Below are 21,208 nucleotides of genomic sequence, written 5' to 3'. Positions count from 1 at the left end.
TACATAGAGTCCAACAGATCAATGGTATGAAATATATGGCTCAAACATCAGAGAGACACATGTAGTGATCAATATATCACTTACCAAAGAAGAAAAAACAATCAGGTTCCCATATGACAAACTTACACAAGAGACACGACTTCTATAACACCAGGAATATCCTACATATATCGATGTGAACTGGCTAGACAACAGTGTTTAATTATTCACTCCTTACACATATACCGCGGAGGATCAAGTCTATTTTCTAAGCAACATCGGGGAAAATATTGAGTGGATGCCCTTATTAAGTCATCATTAACGATTTGTATTTAAATTTTTTGTTTGAACTTGACATTACCGTAACACAAACAGTATGTTTGTCATTGTTCAGTGTACCGGATCAATACCTGAATTATAGGTAATTTGCCTGTAGCTAATGCAGCTTCACCATGCATGCATAGTATTGATTATACAATGATAAGTAATATATACATCAGTAAATTTGTCTGTTGTCTGAAACATTCCAGACTGACTAGAGTCATTTCTCTATCCATTGTTGTCCATTACAGGCCGTCTTTATACAATAAATGACCCATTCAGATTCCATTTCTGAAACATTACTTTCATTACTACAAATAATGGAATCTTCCATGAATTATATGGATTATCCTATGTTGAATAATGGGTAGATACAGGAGCAGCATACATCCCTAAAAGCCTGTAATCCCCAAAACAGGCAATAGAGATCACCTGGAACAAGAGCGGAATAGTTCATTGTGTTTCCAAGGGTTAAATTAGAATAAAAACATATGGGAAGAGAATCATTATAATAAACAATGGAACTGTTCTACTTAAAATCACAAATAGAGCTTAATCAATGCAGTTCTATCGATGTTCACGAAATTGATGAAATTCCTTAATTAAAACGTTCTATAGAAAAGAACATTATTGGAGGATTATTACGAAAAGTTGCATTGTTTAATGTCCCATCAACAGCTACAAGGTCATTGAAAACATCCAAGTTAGAATTGCCATTCGCTCAGGAATATTGATAAAACTGGGGTCACAATTAAGACCTTTGAGGATTATGTGGTCTTCAAATTCAAAACTTATATAGTAACTGCAGTAGAGACCATCTCCAGGAACTCCCTCTATTACTCATATATACACTTTAGTACATTAAATAGGTGTGAGATATTTTCCTGCCGGACCCATTTTATATCTATTATAAGATATATCTGGGGGATGTCCTTTTGGAGGCCTGGCTGACTGAGAATGATGGATGGTTAAATGTACTGGATTACAATGATGTCTATAATGGCTGTCTATTTCACGCTTACCCAGGCCTTGTCAATGCTATCATAAACTTAGCATCACACACAGGACAGTAACACCTTATCTACACAAACAGCCTACTCCATCATCTTTATCCTAGTAGAAGTTTAATTTAGAGACCAGATAATTTGGTACCAATATCAGTTTTGGCAAGATAACTTATAATAATATATCAATTATAGGAAAAAAATACTATAACACTGTCACTATGGTAACAAACTAGATATAAATGACTTTTAAATATATATATATATATGTGTGTCATTATATTACTTACTAGACCTTATTCATATCACAGCACTGATCATTCAATATCATTACAAATTACCATTTTCTATATGAATAATATTCCTTGTAAATATACAGATAAAAGTTATGGATTTGAATATCCTCTGTATGCACCATACATTATATAGTAAATGTTGTTTTCTACTTCAAAAGTGTGAGTCACTTCCACTTCAAGTTTTGAAAAGTCATGTGACACATTCAATATTATAAATTATACGTTATCAGTGAAACCTGAACATGTTCTGAAGGTTTAGTCAATACTCAAACTTAAGTCAACACCACAGAAATATGCAGTATTTAGTTTTAACCAGTTAGTTCTCAAATTTCTTCCATTTGTTACCAAGTTACATTCTTTATCGAAATCACTTCAGATATATCAGAGGATGAAAATTAGCACCTGACAACCAAAATTATCATGTGAAAGAAATCCTCTCTCAAACAACAAAACTCAATAGCAGATTAAGGTTTAGAATAGACTAGAAAATGTCTTTTGAACTAAAAGCACTGGATAATTCAAAGTCTGAGTGCAATTAGCCCAAACGTATTCAAGATATTGTGCACTAAAACAGACCATCTATTTACTGGTACAGTATCAACAGTAACCTTGACCTTTGGCATCAAAGCCTGAAAAACGTTTGAAGCCAGCAATTTTTTCAAGGAAGCACTGGAAAAAGTCTGAGTATAGGTAATCGACCCAACAGTGCTCAAGGTGTTGTGAAAAAAAGCAAAAACAAACAAAAACAAACAAAAACAAACAGTGTGACAGACAACCTCAGATTACTGTAGGGTATCACATCTCAAGATACCCTTATTTGCTAGGCATTGCATTTCTTTATTTAATGGTGAAGGTATAAAAAAAAATGGCATTTGATGATTGTAAAACTATTTGATCCTTATTCCCCTCTCTGACCTGTACAAATTTAATATGCAACAGGATTCAAGACTTGAGTTCTAGAAAAATCAATGAATTTTGACATTTGACCTCTGTGCCTTGAACACAAATTATAATCTCTAAATATGTTGATTCCTTACTATCCCAGCAAGGTGCATGTCAACCATCATTGTTCATGGACTTAATTATCAGAAGGTGACTAATTTGAATAATTACATACATTTGACACATATGATATTTAGTATACATTATTTTCCAGTGTTTGATTTGAACATCATTGTTGTCAAACATTATGTCAAGGCTCCAAATATCTTGAGAAGTACTTCTGACTTTGAAAACTGTCTGACGTAATTGATTTGATCAAACCTTAATGCCCTTCACCCAAGTAAGCTACGTACATGACATTAATATTCATGAGTTTGGACTTAATGATTCTTTAGAAGAAGTTTTTTAAAGAAAGTAAGGTCGATGACGGGCAAATGAGAGCTTATAAGCTGACACACCATTGCATAAACTGAGAGGGGTTCATCCAAGATGAATTAACCAGGAATTGATCAAAATCTCTCTGAGAGCTCTTAACTGATATATATATACAGCCATGGTAAGTAAAATATATGTATAAGTGAAAATGGCATTTGTATATATCATACACATTGAGGTGGATGATAGGATCTGTACACACTGAATTACACATCCAATATACCTATAGTAAGTACACAGTCTGCTCAATGTAACAGCCTGCTTATACAACTTCTATTTTGCTGAGCTGGTTATATTTTAAGACTATTCAGGGTCAAATTTTATGTCTATGACTCGAGGGGCCCTTCAAACCACAGGACTAAAGCTGGGAAATGCACAAGGATTATCCTGTATATGATTGTAAGGTTCTTAACTAGACATAAGTACATCAATATTGGGTGTAATTTCTATGTATAATCTACAGGAGTGCTACAGGGCTCTACTTTTGACACCTGCTTTAGTGGACGTCTTGAATAAATATTTTTGTTTACTGATACAATACAAAGTTATTTATTTAAGTGGAGGAATTCTTTTACAAACCATCACAATGTACAGAACAATTATGCACACATGCCTGGTCCAGAATTTCTGTTCTGTACACATGATTAAATCTTACATGTACAAATTTACATATGGGTCAATGCACTGTACATCCTTTATCCGTCAGCTTTAGGACACAACAGTATTACGTAGGTACACTTGTTAATAATATTTGCTGATGCTTAAACCCATTGAAACAAATCTAAACAATGTTGATTTTTTGAGATAACAAGACATCTCCTTCTGCTCCAGCCTCTTCAGTTTTAGATGAAATATGTCCACACCCCTAGCATTTGTTCTCCATCCTGTCGCTAATTGGTGCAAGCGTTGGAACTTCTTGCCACAATAAAACAGTGCTGTAATTAAACCCTATACCCAAGAATTAATTGAAACATGGATTGTAAGTAGTCTACAGTGTGAAAATAAGGGACGTGCCAGCTACGAGTTGGAGTAAGTTGTACACAATACAGCAAGTATGTGTGGTGCACGGTCATTGAATTATAAATTATTAATTTCTTCTGGTGAATATGGCTAACATATCTTGATAATTTTCCTAAAAGTCAAGGTTAAGTCAATGATGTGTGATCATATTATTGTAGAATTTCCTATTTAATTTCTCCTTGACTGTGAACCATTTTTGGAACCTAAACAATGGTGAATATACCACTCTCACATAGTATTTCTCTACTGCAATGATCTTGTTTTAAGTTAGTATTAGCTTTGTTGACCATAGTACTTACAGACTAATCTTAAACACAAGTATTATTATGTTGAAGCTGAGCTGATCCTCAGTACAAATATGCCACCTAATTTCCAGACTGCACCAACACTATGTGTGTCAAGCTCTTCACAGAGAGCTTCAAGTACGGTAAAGTCAACAATAATGTAGATCTGTTGTAAAACACATTGAATTCTTCTTGAAAATGTCATTTAAAAGGTCCCTATAAAACAATTACAACTCTATAACTGTCACTAATGTCAAGTTTCAGTTGTGATTTGGAATTTCCAATTCTAAAAACTGCAAAAAATTTGGGAAATACCTAAAATCAGAAATGGTTATGTAAAATGGCATCCATCACAGTACTGAGACTGGGGAAAGGTCAGCTCAGAAAGACACCCCTACCAAAAGCTGATCAATTTCATCCTTGATTGAGTATATTCCCATAGAGTTTCCTAAGTATGATGGACATCCAAGTCTTTGTGTCCATGGTAGACCCTTATCTACAGTACTAGGTACCTATATCCACATTACCAGGCAGAATACTTATCTTCCCAATGACTCCTCAGTTACACATTTTCTCAATGGCAGGTTTCTAGTTGAAACCATAGCAACCAAAGACCAAAGATTTCTATAATCCATAAATCCACATGGAATAGAATACCTTCCCCTACAAATAGTACATTTGTATGATTATAAGGATAATTTCACCTACCAAGGGTCAGCAGGACTCATATCACTTCTCCATGAAGGGTGGGGTCTACACACACTGTACACTTCCTCACACAGTATTCCAGCTACAGAGTGGGGACTGACTAGGTTGTTGGTGTGCTGCCCTCCCACTGGCTGTATGATGTAGCACTTGATGGACAGCTGTCCCAGATCTAATGATGGATTTAGATACCACTTACACAGTGCAGGGTTCCTCTATATATACAGACATACAATGTCTCCTCAGCTTAATGAGCGCTTAATTACATGTCCATACGGCCATGTAATGAAATCACAATACAATATTCAGCTTTTTCATTTCTAGATTTTAAGCATAAAATTCAAGCTTTCAAAACTTTAGTCGGAATTTGTTTTGTGAATATAAAGTTGTGATAAGTCTTTGAAATCAAGTAAAACCTAACAATTCATTATGAGCCTGCATGATCAAACAGCATTTCCCAATGTAAACACATATTCTCCACAATAATTACATGTCGGTACAGAGTATTCTCCCCTGTTTTGTGTGTAGTATTACACTGATCTGATTAGGTATCCTTGTCCATATGATGGATCCCTGCTCAGGAAGACAAATCATCATTTCCTTAATATTGTTGTAAGTAATAATATTCTTTATTGGGTTTTTGTTTGTTTGTATTTACTTGATAAACAAATTCCTTTTATTGTAGTCACCAGTGAGATAGATAACAAACCTGGAAAACATTTTTTTTCATCTTTTAAATATTTTATTTTTTAATATGCCTGTACATGTATGTGATTGTTTTTTAATATCTCTGTATACATGTATCTTATCTGGATCACTTTAAGTTATGTGTACCCCTATCAGTTATACCATGGAGGTAAACTATTAAAAATTATTCTTCGAAAATATTTAAATCTATAATATGAAAACATCTGCTTTATTTCCAGTGCACTGTTGTATCTTCATTACGGGTCATAATAAAATCTGATTAGTAGAGATTATATTTTGTCTTTTTTCTTCTTTAATTTTCTCATTTAAAACATCATTTGATGATGAGATATGAAGTATTTCATGCATATTTTATAAAATTCATCTGGACCCCTTTAACATTCAAGCGTATAATACCCTATCATTTTATGCAATGCATAGATATTTCAAGTCCAATGCTCTATCAGATATAAAAATATTTTTTATTAATGCACATCATTAAATATAGTGCCTGCGCATTTTACTGCTTTTTAAACATTCAGTTAGCTCGCATGACCGAACAACCACTTAATGATACCTCACAGTCAACATGTTCAGACATTTGATGTACTCATGGGAGAGTGAAAACTGCATGTAGTCATATATTTACAAGGACAAAAGCTGCCGAATGGAAGAGCAAGGTCAGCATATGAGATTCTCAAGGTCATAGCTAAATCATTACCACAATTGTATATAAGAAAACATATGAGTGTTTTATGTGCCACAGTGACATCAATAAAGTCTGTGTTTAGAGGGACAGCAGTTATTATGACATTTTTAATAAAGTTTTATTTTGTGATTTATCACACATTGGTATTGCATCATATTAGGACTGGAATGGTCAAGTTGCCAAAAGTATGCACTGTGCACTTTGCTCGTTTGCTGTGTTTATCGCTCCATGAACAGCCAGGGTCATTTTGGGGTGGGGTCTTTTTGTAGTAGTTGGTGACTACTTCACTGAGGAACATACGGGAGGCCTGTCACATGCCATCCAGAGTAATTAGGGTAAAGTGTCTTTGTCAAGAACACAACCAGGACAGCACAGACCCGCAGTCTGTTTCTCGAGAAACATAAATCCACCAGGGTAGGGACATCGAACCACACGGATCTTCACTTGAGATTATGTGACTGGCGCTCTAACCGACAGAGCCATTGCGGCCCCCTTTAGTGTACCATACACAATTTATAAATATTTAACATCCTCATCACCAAATGTTTCACACAAGAATTTTATCATCCAAAGTAGAGAGTATTTGTGTAAGTTTTCAGATGCTGGCTGACAGTTTTATCCTCATCAGCCGACATTCCTTCAAGTTTCCTGAAGGTCTTTAAATGTCTGTAGATATCAATATACTGACATTCTTCTCTGAAGTATTATGACGAATCATCAACCTTATAAGTCTTGTACAATTTCTTTATACACATATTTCTTCATTACTTGGTTTTTCAGTGCTTCCAAATTTTTTATGTAAAGTTGAGACTTAATCTTCAATATAGAACCCTCTACAATGATACCTTCATAGTTTTTATTAAATTTTCTTCCTTATTCCTTAATACACATGTATACAAACTTTCTTTCAATTTTTTTGAAAAACTATTTCCATAATCCTTGTTACACTTGAAGTTAGAGGAGAAAGTTTTTAGCTCATTCAAAACAAATAATTTGTGGTTATTGACAGTTTTAAATCCCCTTTTATTGATAAAACATAATAAATGCTTGTAGAATGAACATTCGGCCGATATCAGCTAAACTATCATGTTCTGAAATCCTCGGCCACCACATATAGCTCACTTAGAATGAATTTGAAATCACTGATGCATGACCATTCCATCTTTAAAATGTAATAAAAAAATAATCCTTACGCTGCCCCAAATGATCAATGTAAAACTGAGAGCAATCTAAACACTTGTATATGTACTCTGATTTTATAAAATATCTTTACTGTAAAACACCATAATGTTTTCACAGTATAGAAGGTCAGATCTTCAAAACATTTTGTTCAAATAAACTGTCAACAGACTCAAAAATAATCCCCTTTCTTGTTTTGCAGAATAATCGTAAGCTAAACGTGGTTCACAGATAAGCCGTCCCCAATCTTTAATGATAAATTTTCACTAAGGGAGGTAGCATATTTGAGAATCTCTAGGGTATGTGTAAACAATATCAGTTTTTGATAATTTTAACATTGTGCAAAATTATGATAAACGAGATTGCTAGAAAATATTTTGATATCAGAAAAAAGGTTTTCAAATAACAAAAACCCATTATGAGGTTATAATCTTTATTTCATATGACAATATGGAATGATTAATTACATTGTACCAATTATTGTGACACATCAGATATGGGGGTCTATAACAACAAACACAGTAGGTATATATAACCAGCATATAGTGTCTATTATGGAAAAATGATAAAAGTAATGTTGATCGTATCTGTTATAAAGTATTATCTATGGTGATATCTAGTTATGGAAATATTAGCATCTAAAACAGACCGATTAAAATCCTTATCAATTTAATTTTAATTTAATTTTACTCAAGTATAATGTAATTAAATAAGAATTTATACGTACATGTAAAGTAAAGTAATGGATTCCTGGAATGGGTTGTGATTTTTTTGGTACATTATTATAGCTGATGATCAGATAGATGAGGTAGAAAACATAAAATGTGTGTAGGTCATATGTGCCGTATTTGTGGAGACCAATAATTGATTGATGATTATTATAAGGGATTCTGACCAAAAATAATGTAGATTTGTGTGCGACAAAAAGATGAATATTTTTACTTAATAATAAAGCAATAAATGAATTTGAAAGTTAAAAAGAATATTTATATTTGTAGGACATAATTGTTATACTCTGCATTTTTTCTGCATATTAACTTAATGCTCATAACTATTTTAGAATAAGCCGGTTCATCTAAGTTCAGTCTTTATTTCATAATACTTTTACAAAAATGTAAAAAAATAATTTGAACAGAAACATCCAATGAAGCATTTTCATTTCCTTTTTTCATCCTTAGCATGCAAACTAAAGCTTCAGTGAACCGTAATCAATTACACCAAATCATCTTTGTCTGATCGGCATTCATTACCAGTCCACACTATAATAGATCAAGCACTTGTCACGACCTAGATTAGTCTTTCCTAATCTTGGTCTCACAATCTCTTGACAACATCACATGTAAGACTTACAAAGAGCCGTGCATTGTGGGAGACACCAGCTAATCAGTGTTACAGACCAGTGACATAGGCTCTATACACCCTACCATAATAGGAAGATGTGTCGCCTTTGTTGAGCGGGTGTTGTTAGACGTGGCTGATAGGGTTCAGTGGTACCAAGTCAATATTATGTACAGTGACGCTGTCGCACGTATTTGTAATAAGAACACCCAAACAGAAGACATCTTGTTAAGCAATCAACACCTTGTACACTTTTTTTTTTGTGGAGAAAATTGACAATTCAATTTTTTTTTTTTACTTCATTGCATTCAAACTAGACAAGAATTTTCAATTCAATTACAACACTTAAAATCAATGGCTTCCATTCTGTGTGACACCTTGAAATAGATCATTAATATCTATGTGAAGACAGCAGACAACACCATATCAACTTGACAAATATCAAAATAAATACAAAAACATGGGACCAACTTTTTTTCTTACAATAAAAAATATGTTTAGTGAAATTTTAATATTTTAGACCCTGCTCTTGTAATTATGATTTACAATTTTCATTTTATATCTTAAATTATTTAAAAACGAATTCTATTGAAATGAATTTGAGCTTACCTGACTAAACACAACCTTAGCCTGGCTATAGAACATATTGATTATCTTTATTCATGGTGCATACAGTCGGCAGTCTCCAGTGAACTGCCTTATTATCAACAATTAAACGTGTCAAATTATCTTTGAAATTGTTGCAATGAAAACGAACGCCACAACAACCATAATATTACATTCTCTTTGTCGTCATATAAAATGGCAAATTAGAATGAGAAATTGTTTAGTTGACAAATAGATGGAAAACCACTACTTTGTTATTTTCAATGATAGCTATAATGTTTAGCAAAACATTCTAATGAAATACAAAATTTCATTCAGGATGAGCTAAATTGATGATAAATATTGAGTCAAAATAAAAATATTACACAATCAAATTACCAATATACTCAGTCTATATTCATGTAATAGTAATAAATTATTCACGCAGCAAAAATGTATAAAGTACAGTATTGATTCTGTGATGTATAAAGGTAACATATTGCACAACTTTGGTAATAACCAGCATGCAGTGTTTTCAGACGATATTTTATATGTCTGGGTCGCAGTATCTCCGGGGTAACAACCCAATGGTACAGGTATATCATATCGTAACTTTTGTTATTAGATAAAGATTCTCTGAAACATTACACATTTCATCAAGGATTAATAATAATGCTCTATTTTCTAGTAGTGTTTTCTATCCCTATGAAATGCTTTGAAAGAATCTCAGAGACAATAATGCTTTGGAGAATCTCGGAGACATTAATGGTTTGGAAAATCTCGGACACATTAATGCTTTGGAGAATCTCAGAGACATTTGCAATGCTTTGGAGATTCTCGGACACATTAATGCTTTGGAAAATCGCGTACACATTAATGCTTTGGAGAATCTAGGACACAATAATGCTTTTGAGAATCTAGGAGACATTAATGCTTTCGAGAATCTCGGACACATTAATGCTTTGAATTGGAGAATTTCGGACACATTAATGCTTTGGAAAAATCTCGGAAACATCGGATAAATTACACATTTTATAGGATAAGTATTATACAAGCAACCCTGGATTTTAAATACATGTATTACTGTGTTTTGTCACGGCTGTAGTTAAAAAAAAATCTTTTTGGAGGTGTATTTCCTCGACTTATTTGTGTAAAAACCATTCCTCTGAAATCCTGTTGACATATCACATTAAGTGATGTTGTCTCCAGGCACCACAGAGTACTCAAATAAATAGAGCATGTTTGAGGAGACTAACTGTAGGATATTAAACTCCCCAGATCCACTACATATATACAGGTTTTAATGATTATTGATATCCGACAATGTGTTCCGAGCTCTCAAAAGTCACCAGCAACACATGTATATGGCAAAGTCGTAGCGGACACGGCAAAAATTAAAAAATCAGTCTTTCAATCGAAAGCCAGCTGGACGTACTATATGTTAGACATGGATTAAAGGCCATCTTCGATCTGCACTCAGCTCTGTAAGACATTACCATACTCTTTTATATTGTAGTTAAGAGTATTTTCTGTCGTACTGCATATTATATAGCTATTCGTCATCACTTGTGAATTTTCCCAAGAGGAAAGTTGATGAATTTGCTTCAGAGTGGACCATGGCAGTTGACCATTAACACTTGGTATTGTGACCAGTAGAAGATATAAGGACCACATTACTAATGGTCAAATAATATAGAGTGGTCAGTGTAAGACATTCTCATATGGTCAGTATATAAAAAGGACTATAGATGTGTCATTAGCTGTTAAAGAGAAGATTGACTATGATGAACTCAGAACTTTATCTGGCTGTTGTATACTATCATTATACAACTATATCACTTTCTGTACCTGTACCCCTTGAAGAATAAATTAACAGAAATAATGATGCAGTTATAATTGATTATACAATAGTATAATGGTAGTAACTGGCATTGCAATGATTTATTTCTCTGACAAATTCACATTCTACATTTAGTATTTCAAAAATAGCTCATCTTCAATTCTTAATATGCCCTCTTGTTCAAAGGATATTGATAAAAATAAAACAAAAAATAATGGTGGTCATCACAGTCGACAGAGGAATCTGTTATAGTTTGCAATAGACTACTGACCTAGTTTTCTATACCATGTCGGTCAAGCAGGAACCAGAAAGTCTTGACACCATTTGCTATTTTATCTGACATAAAGAAAATGACAACTTTCCCCACGGGCGATTCAGGTTTGATGAATGAAACCCCCAACATATCATATAGGCTATCTGATATTCTAGGTGAATGTTAAATAAGACACTATGGGTGTGTATTGTGTGTGAAATAAAATGTATTAAAGTATGACATAGAAACCCTAATCTTACAACATAGTTAACCAATAAAAATCACTGCAGGACTCCAGAGTTAATATCTGAAATCTTGACACCTAACATTCCTAATCAACCTCTCCTGACACCTCACATTCCTAATCCACCTCTCCTGACACCTCACATTCCCAATCCACCTCTCCTGACACCTCACATTCAATAATCCACCTCTCCTGACACCCCACATTCCCAATCCACCTCTCCTGACACCTAACATTCCTAATCCACCTCTCCTGACACCTCACTTCCCCAATCCACCTCTCCTGACACCTCACATTCAATAATCCACCTCTCCTGACACCCCACATTCCCAATCCACCTCTCCTGACACCCCACATTCCCAATCCACCTCTCCTGACATCTCACATTCCCAATCCACCTCTCCTGACACCCCACATTCCCAATCCACCTCTCCTGACACCCCACATTTCTAATCCACCTCTCCTGACACCTCACATTCCCAATCCACCTCTCCTGACACCTCACATTCCCAATCCACCTCTCCTGACACCTCACATTCCCAATCCACCTCTCCTGACACCCCACATTCCCAGTCCACCTCTCCTGACACCCCACATTCCCAGTCCACCTCTCCTGACACCCCACATTCCCAATCCACCCAAAAAACAGCAACATCTTTTGTATGGTGGTTGCCCTTGGAGTGATGAAGGTTGTTTTGTATATATATAAAGGTATACCCTATCCAATTAGGTATAGGTAAGTGCTGGCTTTGAAATTTTATATTTAAAATCATTTTCTTTCTGAGTATCATAAGCCTCATCTCTATTTTGATGACAATTTAAACAGGTACAAATAGACACCTAAAATATTCGCCTCACTTGAGAACAATATAAAGTTTACGTAGTTTACCTGATACTAAATTGATATAATTATAAACTAGACACTCGTATGGTGACCATGTAGACATATACCTCGGTAGAGAAACACACAGGTGAAAATATATCAGAGAAGTCATCTCACCTAGTGACTTGGGAAAGTTTTAACTCAAAGATTTTTAATTTCTCGAGTCATTGATTGCTCCTTTCATGTTGACTTGAGCTGAGAAACGACATATATCCCGGATTGTAAACACTTATAACATTCCCACGCAATAGATTTTCTTCTCCTCACTTTCGACTACAACCAGCTTACTTGAGAATCATTTATTGCTACCTTTATGACCTTTGTGACCTAAGAATAAATATTGAATATAAAATATAAATGCCTAATGCATGAAACTTTTAAGTTTAGTGTGTATATCATATTGTTTCATAAAATGTAATAATGTAGAAAATGTAATGACCAGACACGAACTCAAACCTGGGACCTCCAAACTCCAGATAAGTGCTTTAACTATTTCAGCTACCTGAGCATTCAGAACAGTTAACAACTTCCTCCCTTCTTCAACAAAGTCTTTGACCCTAAAGACACACACAAGACCAGCATATCAACTTCCATTCCATGGATATTAGTTGGGTGCCAAATGTAACAGCTAGAAAAGGGAAAATACAACAACCAGTCCGGAACCCAAACCCGAGACATCTGAACTCTAGACGGAGGCTCTAAACAATTGAACTACCTGGCCACTGGTGTTCAACCTAGTACGGTTCTGCTACAAATCTACCAGAGTTAATTTTATCCCTACTGACTACCCAAGAAAGTTCATCTCTGACCCTTTATTCCATTATATGTAAGTCAGTTTAGATATCTTGAACTATTCTGAATGACATGAGTGAATCTTAAGCTGAGGACCACAACACAGCATGATGGGTAATATCAGTGTTATTATTGATCAGGTTCAAATCAATCAAACAATGGGTAACATCTCCACTGCATGGTACGGATGTTTCCTGTTCTGTGGGTCGTCCACGGATAAATGTTCGGAACAAGGATGGAGAAAAAAGATGGGCAATCATAGCTGACACACTTTTGCTCTTTAGTGTCACTTAATCATATCTACTTCACAAAAATATTCTCTTTTTTTTCTTCTTTTTTCGGGTGGGGAAAAAAAATCCATGTAATTAATTTCCGGGGTTCTATCAAGTGGGTATTCACCCTATAATCAATGTCAGTAGAGCTATGAAAAATGTCTCTGTACCCAGTCTATAAAGGCAAAATTGGTACTGGAACATTCGATCCCATTAAAATACATGTAAATCCTTTCAGACTTCTAAATAATACAATGTTGATGTCTTGAATAAGATTATTATACATATAGATTAAGATAGATCTTTTGTCTGAAAGATTATTTTCTTTTGAGAAAGAATTGAGAGAGAAAAAAAAAGGAGCATGTTCACGAAAAACCAGCAAAATGAACAAGATGACAAAACTTGAATGTTTATCGACTTTGTCCTCTGATTGATGAAATGACAGGAAATAAAGAAACTGGGTGATACAAAAATGGCCGACTATCACACACGCAGGATTGGGAGGACATCTCACAGCTTGAATGGCTTTAAGCCTAAGTATGTTGTGACATATGGGATTCTGATATATTGATATTTCTTTTTAATAATGTGTGAAGGCCATCACTAATATGCAGCACAAATTACAATCTCTGTGACATTATAATCAGAATGGGTGTAGCGTCCGAGGCTCATCCCCGTACTACTGGCTCCAATCATGCATTTAATTAAATTATATCCATGTTTATTGTAGTGTAACAACTATGTGCCAACTCATGCTGAAACTGTATCAAAACATTAAATATCTTGATTGGTTAGAGAGTATATAGCCACTTCCTGTGCTGGCAGATGAGAAGCAAATGAGCACGCAATATTAGAGAGTGTTTTATACATTAGTACATCACAAATATCTAATCTTGTTAATATCTTACTTCATCTCAATGTGTTTTGTCTCCAGGCAGATATATCATCAGGTCAGATATGTTAGCAATGCAAGCCAATAATGTATCAACAAGAACTAATACCAGTGGACATTTCCCATATAATATTGTTCTGGTTTTCCTGTCATATGTATTAAAAGTATGTACATCATATGACAGTATGTCATATAGAGCAATATGTCATATAGAACAATGCCATCATAGGGCTATATGTCATATAGAGCAATGCCATTATAGGACTATATGTCATATAGAGCAATGCCATTATAGGGCTATATGTCATATAGAGCAATGCCATTATAAGGCTATATGTAACATATCATATAGAGTATTGTGTCATAATCAGATATTGTGATCAGATAGCCAACATGTATCCACTAACCTCTCCAGTATATATACACCTATCAGCCAGCTATCACATATTGTATTGACAGATTAGAGTATTATAAGTCAGACAGTACAGTAATATGACTGTATTGTATTGACAGATTAGAGTATTATAAGTCAGACAGTACAGTGATATGACTGTATTTTAATGACAGATTAGAGTATTATAAGTCAGACAGTACAATGACTGTATTGTATTGACAGATTAGAGTATTATAAGTCAGACAGTAATATGACTGTATTGTATTGACAGATTAGAGTATTATAAGTCAGACAGTACAGTAGTATGACTGTATTGTATTGACAGATTAGAGTATTATAAGTCAGACAGTACTGTAATATGACTGTATTGTAATGACAGATTAGAGTATTATAAGACAGACAGTTCAGTAATATGACTGTATTGTATTGACAGATTAGAGTATTATAAGTCAGATCGACAGTACAGTAGTATGACTGTCTGTACACAGGTATAGAGGTTCAGAGTATGAATCTGTGTACAAAATCAAGCTCCTTTCTCTGTGGTGCTCGACCTCTCACTTAAATTCCCACATAAAACTGCCATACTAAAAACCTGATTACTGTGGAGTTAGCATGCTTAGTAACACAGATACTAGTGTGTACAAGCTATCTCCTTATTCTGGCTTCAGCTGCTGGCGGACATCTATTTCAGTGTCACATCCGAGTAATTATTGTATTATATGTGTCACACAATCTGATTTAACCACTGTTTCATTACCCGCCAATCATCACAAACTATGAAAACAATGAATCATACCTTAATCTCTTTCATTTGCTATACAGCCATGTTTTTTGTGCCTAATCATATATATTATATTATCATACTCTGTGATTTTATGTTTTCTTTTCATTAACTTTAGCATGAAATGTAGGTTAATAGCCAACATTGATTATGTATTATCTTACCCTACAGATTAATTACAATAGGCTTTGTAATACATACCACTTGATGTACATTATATATTTCAAAGGCAGGAAACCTTTCAAGTAGTAGTAACAATACAATGTCCTTGTGCCTAATATGTGTATCTTTGTTTATTGATGAAATCAATCGGCGCAATTAATCTGATTGATTTTCTAGGAATACAACTGTAACACTAGGTTAAATCTTATATCCATAATGTATCTGTTTTCCCTTTATGATTTCACAATAAGATAAAAAAAAATATGTCAACATAATGTTTCTTTGTCAATATTATTTGTTTACATTAAATTATCTTAATCAATTGTTGGATGACCCATAGTCAATTTGTATATCATAGCCCAGTCTACCATGCATGGAAAAGGGCCGCGGTGGCCAAGTGGTTAAGGTGTCCTAACACTTTATCACTAGCCCTCAACCTCTGGGTTGCGAGTTCGAAACCTACGTGGGGCAATTGCCAGGGACTGACCATAGGCCAGTGGTTTTTCTCTGGTAACTACGGCTTTCCTCCACCTCCAAAATCTGGCATGTCCTTAAATGACCCTGGCTGTTAATAGGACATAACACAAAATAAACCAAACACCATGCATGGGGTCCGACAACGAGGAATATCATATGCTACTGAACATCAGTATCAGTGTTATTTGTAAAATCTTGATATTTTCTCATAACTAGTCCAATTGAAACAGGTCTTTTAATTTTCTTACCTGTCACAATGTCTCGTAAATACAAGGTGTTGGCCACCAAGGTGTTCACACATATACTCAAATTCACATGTCAGAAATTCACTATCTAAAGTTACCATATATTATGAATAAGATACCCCCACTATGTTTATAGTCTATAAAGTACAACAAAGAATCGGCCTGTTTGATATGTAAAACTTATCACCTTCCATTAGATTCAATACACCAAACACCAAATCCAAGATCTACAGAAAATTGGCAAGAATATGTTCCAACACTGAACAGGAATAATTAGACAACGTTGTCGAACAACCCCTTGGGCCAACATTGTACTTACAGGAAAAACTGACAAAAGATCTTCAGATAAGCATCACTTCCGTTTCTGGTCAACATCAAACTACCATTCATTAACTCATTAGTAAATTACCTCCCTTTGTTGTAGCTCTCCTCAGTCTCATTATAGGACCAGTAACAATCTACCCTAATGATATTGACTCTTAGTGTTTGCAGCAGAGCACTTTTATTGTGTTTTACTTCATATATTATTCATAAGAATGACCAGGGCCCATGCGCTGTTACAAATTAAATGTTCATTAAGATGTGCTGTTGGGAATTCAGATACAATTACTGGATATGAAAGTCATACAAAATGTCCAAGTGTTTTGTATGGGGTGCTATTTTACTTCTTAGTCCCATTCCAGTACCATCAAAAAATTGAACAGCTCATACCAAAGATACAAAAAATATGAGTGATGTCAAAATATTATTTATTAAATGTAAACAATTACAAAATAAAGTAAAATGTTATCAAACATTTCTCATATATATCTGTCTATCACATTCAAATAAGTCAGGTATTAGGTACATCAATGGTTGTAAATGTTACACCAAGCGAAGTGAAAATATTTCCCTGTCTAATTCACAAGTATATAAGAGAGAAAGTTTTGAGAATGTATTAAAGAACACTGCTTTCATCCCTTTCATACAATATGTGGTATGGAAATAGAAAACTTCTGTTCAAAACAAGATATTGATGAATAAAACTAATCCCCTTGAAGAGTTCATTGTCCTTTTGACCCGAAAAGAAATCACAAACATTTACAAGTTTGATCAGTCCTAATGAACTTCAGTCATTGTCTGGATTCCAATTTTCTATTTATAGCAGCAGTGACCTTAGACCTTTTGATCCGAGAAGAAATCCCAAATAAGTTTCAACTAATGAGGAAGCAGTGGGTAATGTTTCAGCTTGACTTATTGTTTGGAAATCAAATTTCTATTTATAGTAATGGTGACCTTGACATTTTGACCCCAAAAGAAATCAAAAGTAAGAACTCTACTTTAAGTTTGAGTTTGATATGTCCAATAAAACTTGAATTATTGTCCAAAAAATAAATTGACAGTTAGTGACCTTGACCCTTGACATTTAAACCAAAAAGAAATCCAAGACAAACACACTTGATGAGGAAGCAGTGTGTGAAGTTTGGATGTGATTGACTTGCCAGGGTAATCATTCCTGTCAGTCAAAATGAACCATACAAAGTTTTTACAAATCCTAATTGACTCACACAGAAAATGTTGCCATGATAGACCCACAAAAAAACATGAAAAGATGAAAACATTGGGGAACCACAAATTAAATGTCTCAAAGAGAAATAGGTGGGTTTAAACCACACAAAACTGCACATTCTTTTCCAGTGTGTGATTGAATGTTACAAAAAAAATATATGAGACATCCTCATTAGTTTCTACGCCAACCAGCAGGTATTTTGACGGAGTGAAATAGACCCACATCACTCACAAGCAAGACTTTCCAATAACAATTCTCCGGGTCTCTCGACCACAGATGTACGTGTGTATTTATACACAAATATGCAGGTCATATGGAATCATGGGAATGTCATTTGTGCAAAACTGTTAAAAATTTGAATCTTTTGATCTGTTTCTTTACCGTGACAAACAACATGTTACCTTCATATATTTCACATTTTAAATACCAGCATTTAACAAAATTCTATATCCCCGAGCACTCAAAATATTACTTCAATCTAAAAGATAGTCTACACAGAAGGATGATAGGCATCGTAATGAACTATAAAATGATGAGTAATACCTGTCTGCTGTTGAATTTTACACACATTTTCTCTGACACCGATAAATTTTATGGAAATATATGTAGAGTTGTTTTCAGCATTATATAACACGTAAAAATATTCTGTATGGCAATGTAACCCCGTCAGGTTTACAGCTATAACTTCTGTTCCAGTGTCTCTCATGTATCGGTGTCCAGAGATTCAAATTCTACTCACACATTCAGTGAATTTCAGAATATCTAAATTATAAATTGCATTGATCAATACATTAACGTGAGCTTTAAAGTTTTCAATAACTTTCTGTTCAACACATACATTTCATGAGAAATGTTTTCAGGAGTGAATAAGTTATTCAAACCAGGTCCCCTACAGAAAATTAATCCTCAGTGCTGATGGTAAAATACATTATCATAAAACCTGCTGATTTTCTAAAAATATATTCAATTTCCATTATATCATATTAAATTGAAGTGTTAAGTTTAAAATTGACTTCAAATTCACAAAACATACTACCATACATCGAGATGTAATATTAAATTAGATTAAAATGAATTTTGTTTTTAAAGTTTTTGAAAACTTAATGAATGATTACAATTTTCATCAGAAATTCTTATAAAAGAGTTCATACACCACATGTCACAGATGTACTTTTAAATGATAATTAACACATAAGAGCTATTATGAAGTTATAGAGTACATACATGTCTACAATCTTCATGTGAGTTATCATGCATTATCCTTATATTTCTTTTTTCAACTATATGCATTAACTGACTTTAATTATAAGTTATGGAGCAACATGATCACAAACTAAGCTGCATGGAAAGGAATCTCTGACAAATAATGTTTAAACTATTAATTCTCTATAATGATAATGCTCAGCATGTATACGCCATAATAGTACATTATATACATTGGGTGTTATCAACAGTAATGAGCTGCTATCAAGACTCTGAATATTTATGACTTTATTCCAACAGTTAAGGAATATCTAACTGCCTAACTCACACTTTTAAAAAAAAAATCTTGCTTGGGGAGAATATAAAATCCAGTGTATATGGCTTAAGGGATTATAAGATGTTTAGTAATAAAAATTCTCCCGAAAAATATCTTAAGATTTTTATCTTGTTCTACTTAACTGTTCAACAGACTACATATTCCACATCTAATATGTTGTGAAAACTCAATAAAAAATGTCATTTGTCTGGCCAAAATACTTTAACTGTAGCCGAAACTTGACAGTTTGTGTAAACATCGTGTTTATTGAATTTTTCTTTGTAGTTTCTCTCACCGATAGTTTCACAAGGAAATATTTCCCAAATTTTTTTAATAACATTATCATAAAATAAATATATATATATGCATTTTAAAAGGCAATAAATTCAAAATTAAAGAAAAAAATATCTTTTAGTGCATCTAAACTTCCTGCATTCTAAATGCAGACCTATTAAAGCAGCGACCACATAATGGGCGTCATCGATCAGATCAAAGTACCCTGAATACTAGACAGGTACAGCTGGCTAGGTATGGAATGGCTGCACGTCTGCACGAGGAGCCAGTTAAAATTGTGCTTCATTTCGATTTCTGTACAAACAACCTGTCACTTAAATAACAAGAAAGAAAGTGAAAAGATATTTACACTAGGCGATACTTACGTAACGTGGCGGGCTTCCCAATTATGGACATGTAAAACACCTGCTGCATGACAACATCATGTACTGATATATTGACAATTTTTAAATATAAAATATGCAAATTACTTTAACTCTGCACGAACAAATTAGGTAGAAACATCAACCTTGGATTCTGAACTCATGAATAAAACATCGTATTCAAATAAAATATGCATTGTAGGATCATTACACATAAAAATCTTTGCGAAAAAGTCTGTAAGAAGCAAAGATCTATGAAAACTGTATTTACCCTTTAATAAGCCGATTGGGCTAGCACATCAACTCTGACTCTTACACAATTATAGAACTTAATTCCTTAATTGTAGAGGTGTGATAATTTATATTGTCTATATTTTTGGTACATGGGAACTAAAATTTGAGAACATATGCACCAAGCTAAAGCAGAGACAATCAGAGGGATTGAAAATGAATCATTCAATAAATCCTGGGCAGACATGCAAGTCAAAAAGGGGAGACAACTAAAGGGGAGGCAACTCACACCAAGAATAATGCCATAATTGAACTATATTCAGTCAATGATTAAAATTGTCAAAAATGATAATATAAAGCTAATTGATGTTAAATGTTGCCATACAGGACTTTGGGTTTAATCTGATCACTTATTTTATCCAAAACTTTAAAGTTAAAGGGGATCAGACATATCATTATGGGCAGATAATACAGGTGTTCTCACCTGATAATAGAATAATAGAAGATCTCACTATCAATATATCTGATCCCAAA

The 21,208-nt window shown here is 34.0% G+C and overlaps 1 protein-coding gene across 10 annotated transcripts in view; it reads right to left on the bottom strand.

The window, feature by feature from the left end:
• LOC117325939 (band 4.1-like protein 3) overlaps window positions 1-21,208 on the bottom strand; it is a 145,611-nt gene that overhangs the window by 61,956 nt on the left and 62,447 nt on the right. The window contains exon 1 of one of the 10 annotated variants that reach the window (XM_033882464.1): window positions 4,990-5,113. The exons of the other annotated variants lie outside the window; for them this stretch is intronic. The gene's annotated coding sequence lies outside the window, so the exon portion shown is untranslated. Of the gene's footprint in view, window positions 1-4,989; window positions 5,114-21,208 lie in introns of those variants that run through there. 10 annotated transcript variants of the gene reach the window in all.

This window comes from Pecten maximus, chromosome 4, assembly GCF_902652985.1.
Source record: "Pecten maximus chromosome 4, xPecMax1.1, whole genome shotgun sequence".
NCBI lineage: Eukaryota > Metazoa > Mollusca > Bivalvia > Pectinida > Pectinidae > Pecten > Pecten maximus.
Note: the sequence above shows the minus strand (reverse complement) of the source record. Positions and strands in the feature narration are given on the sequence as shown.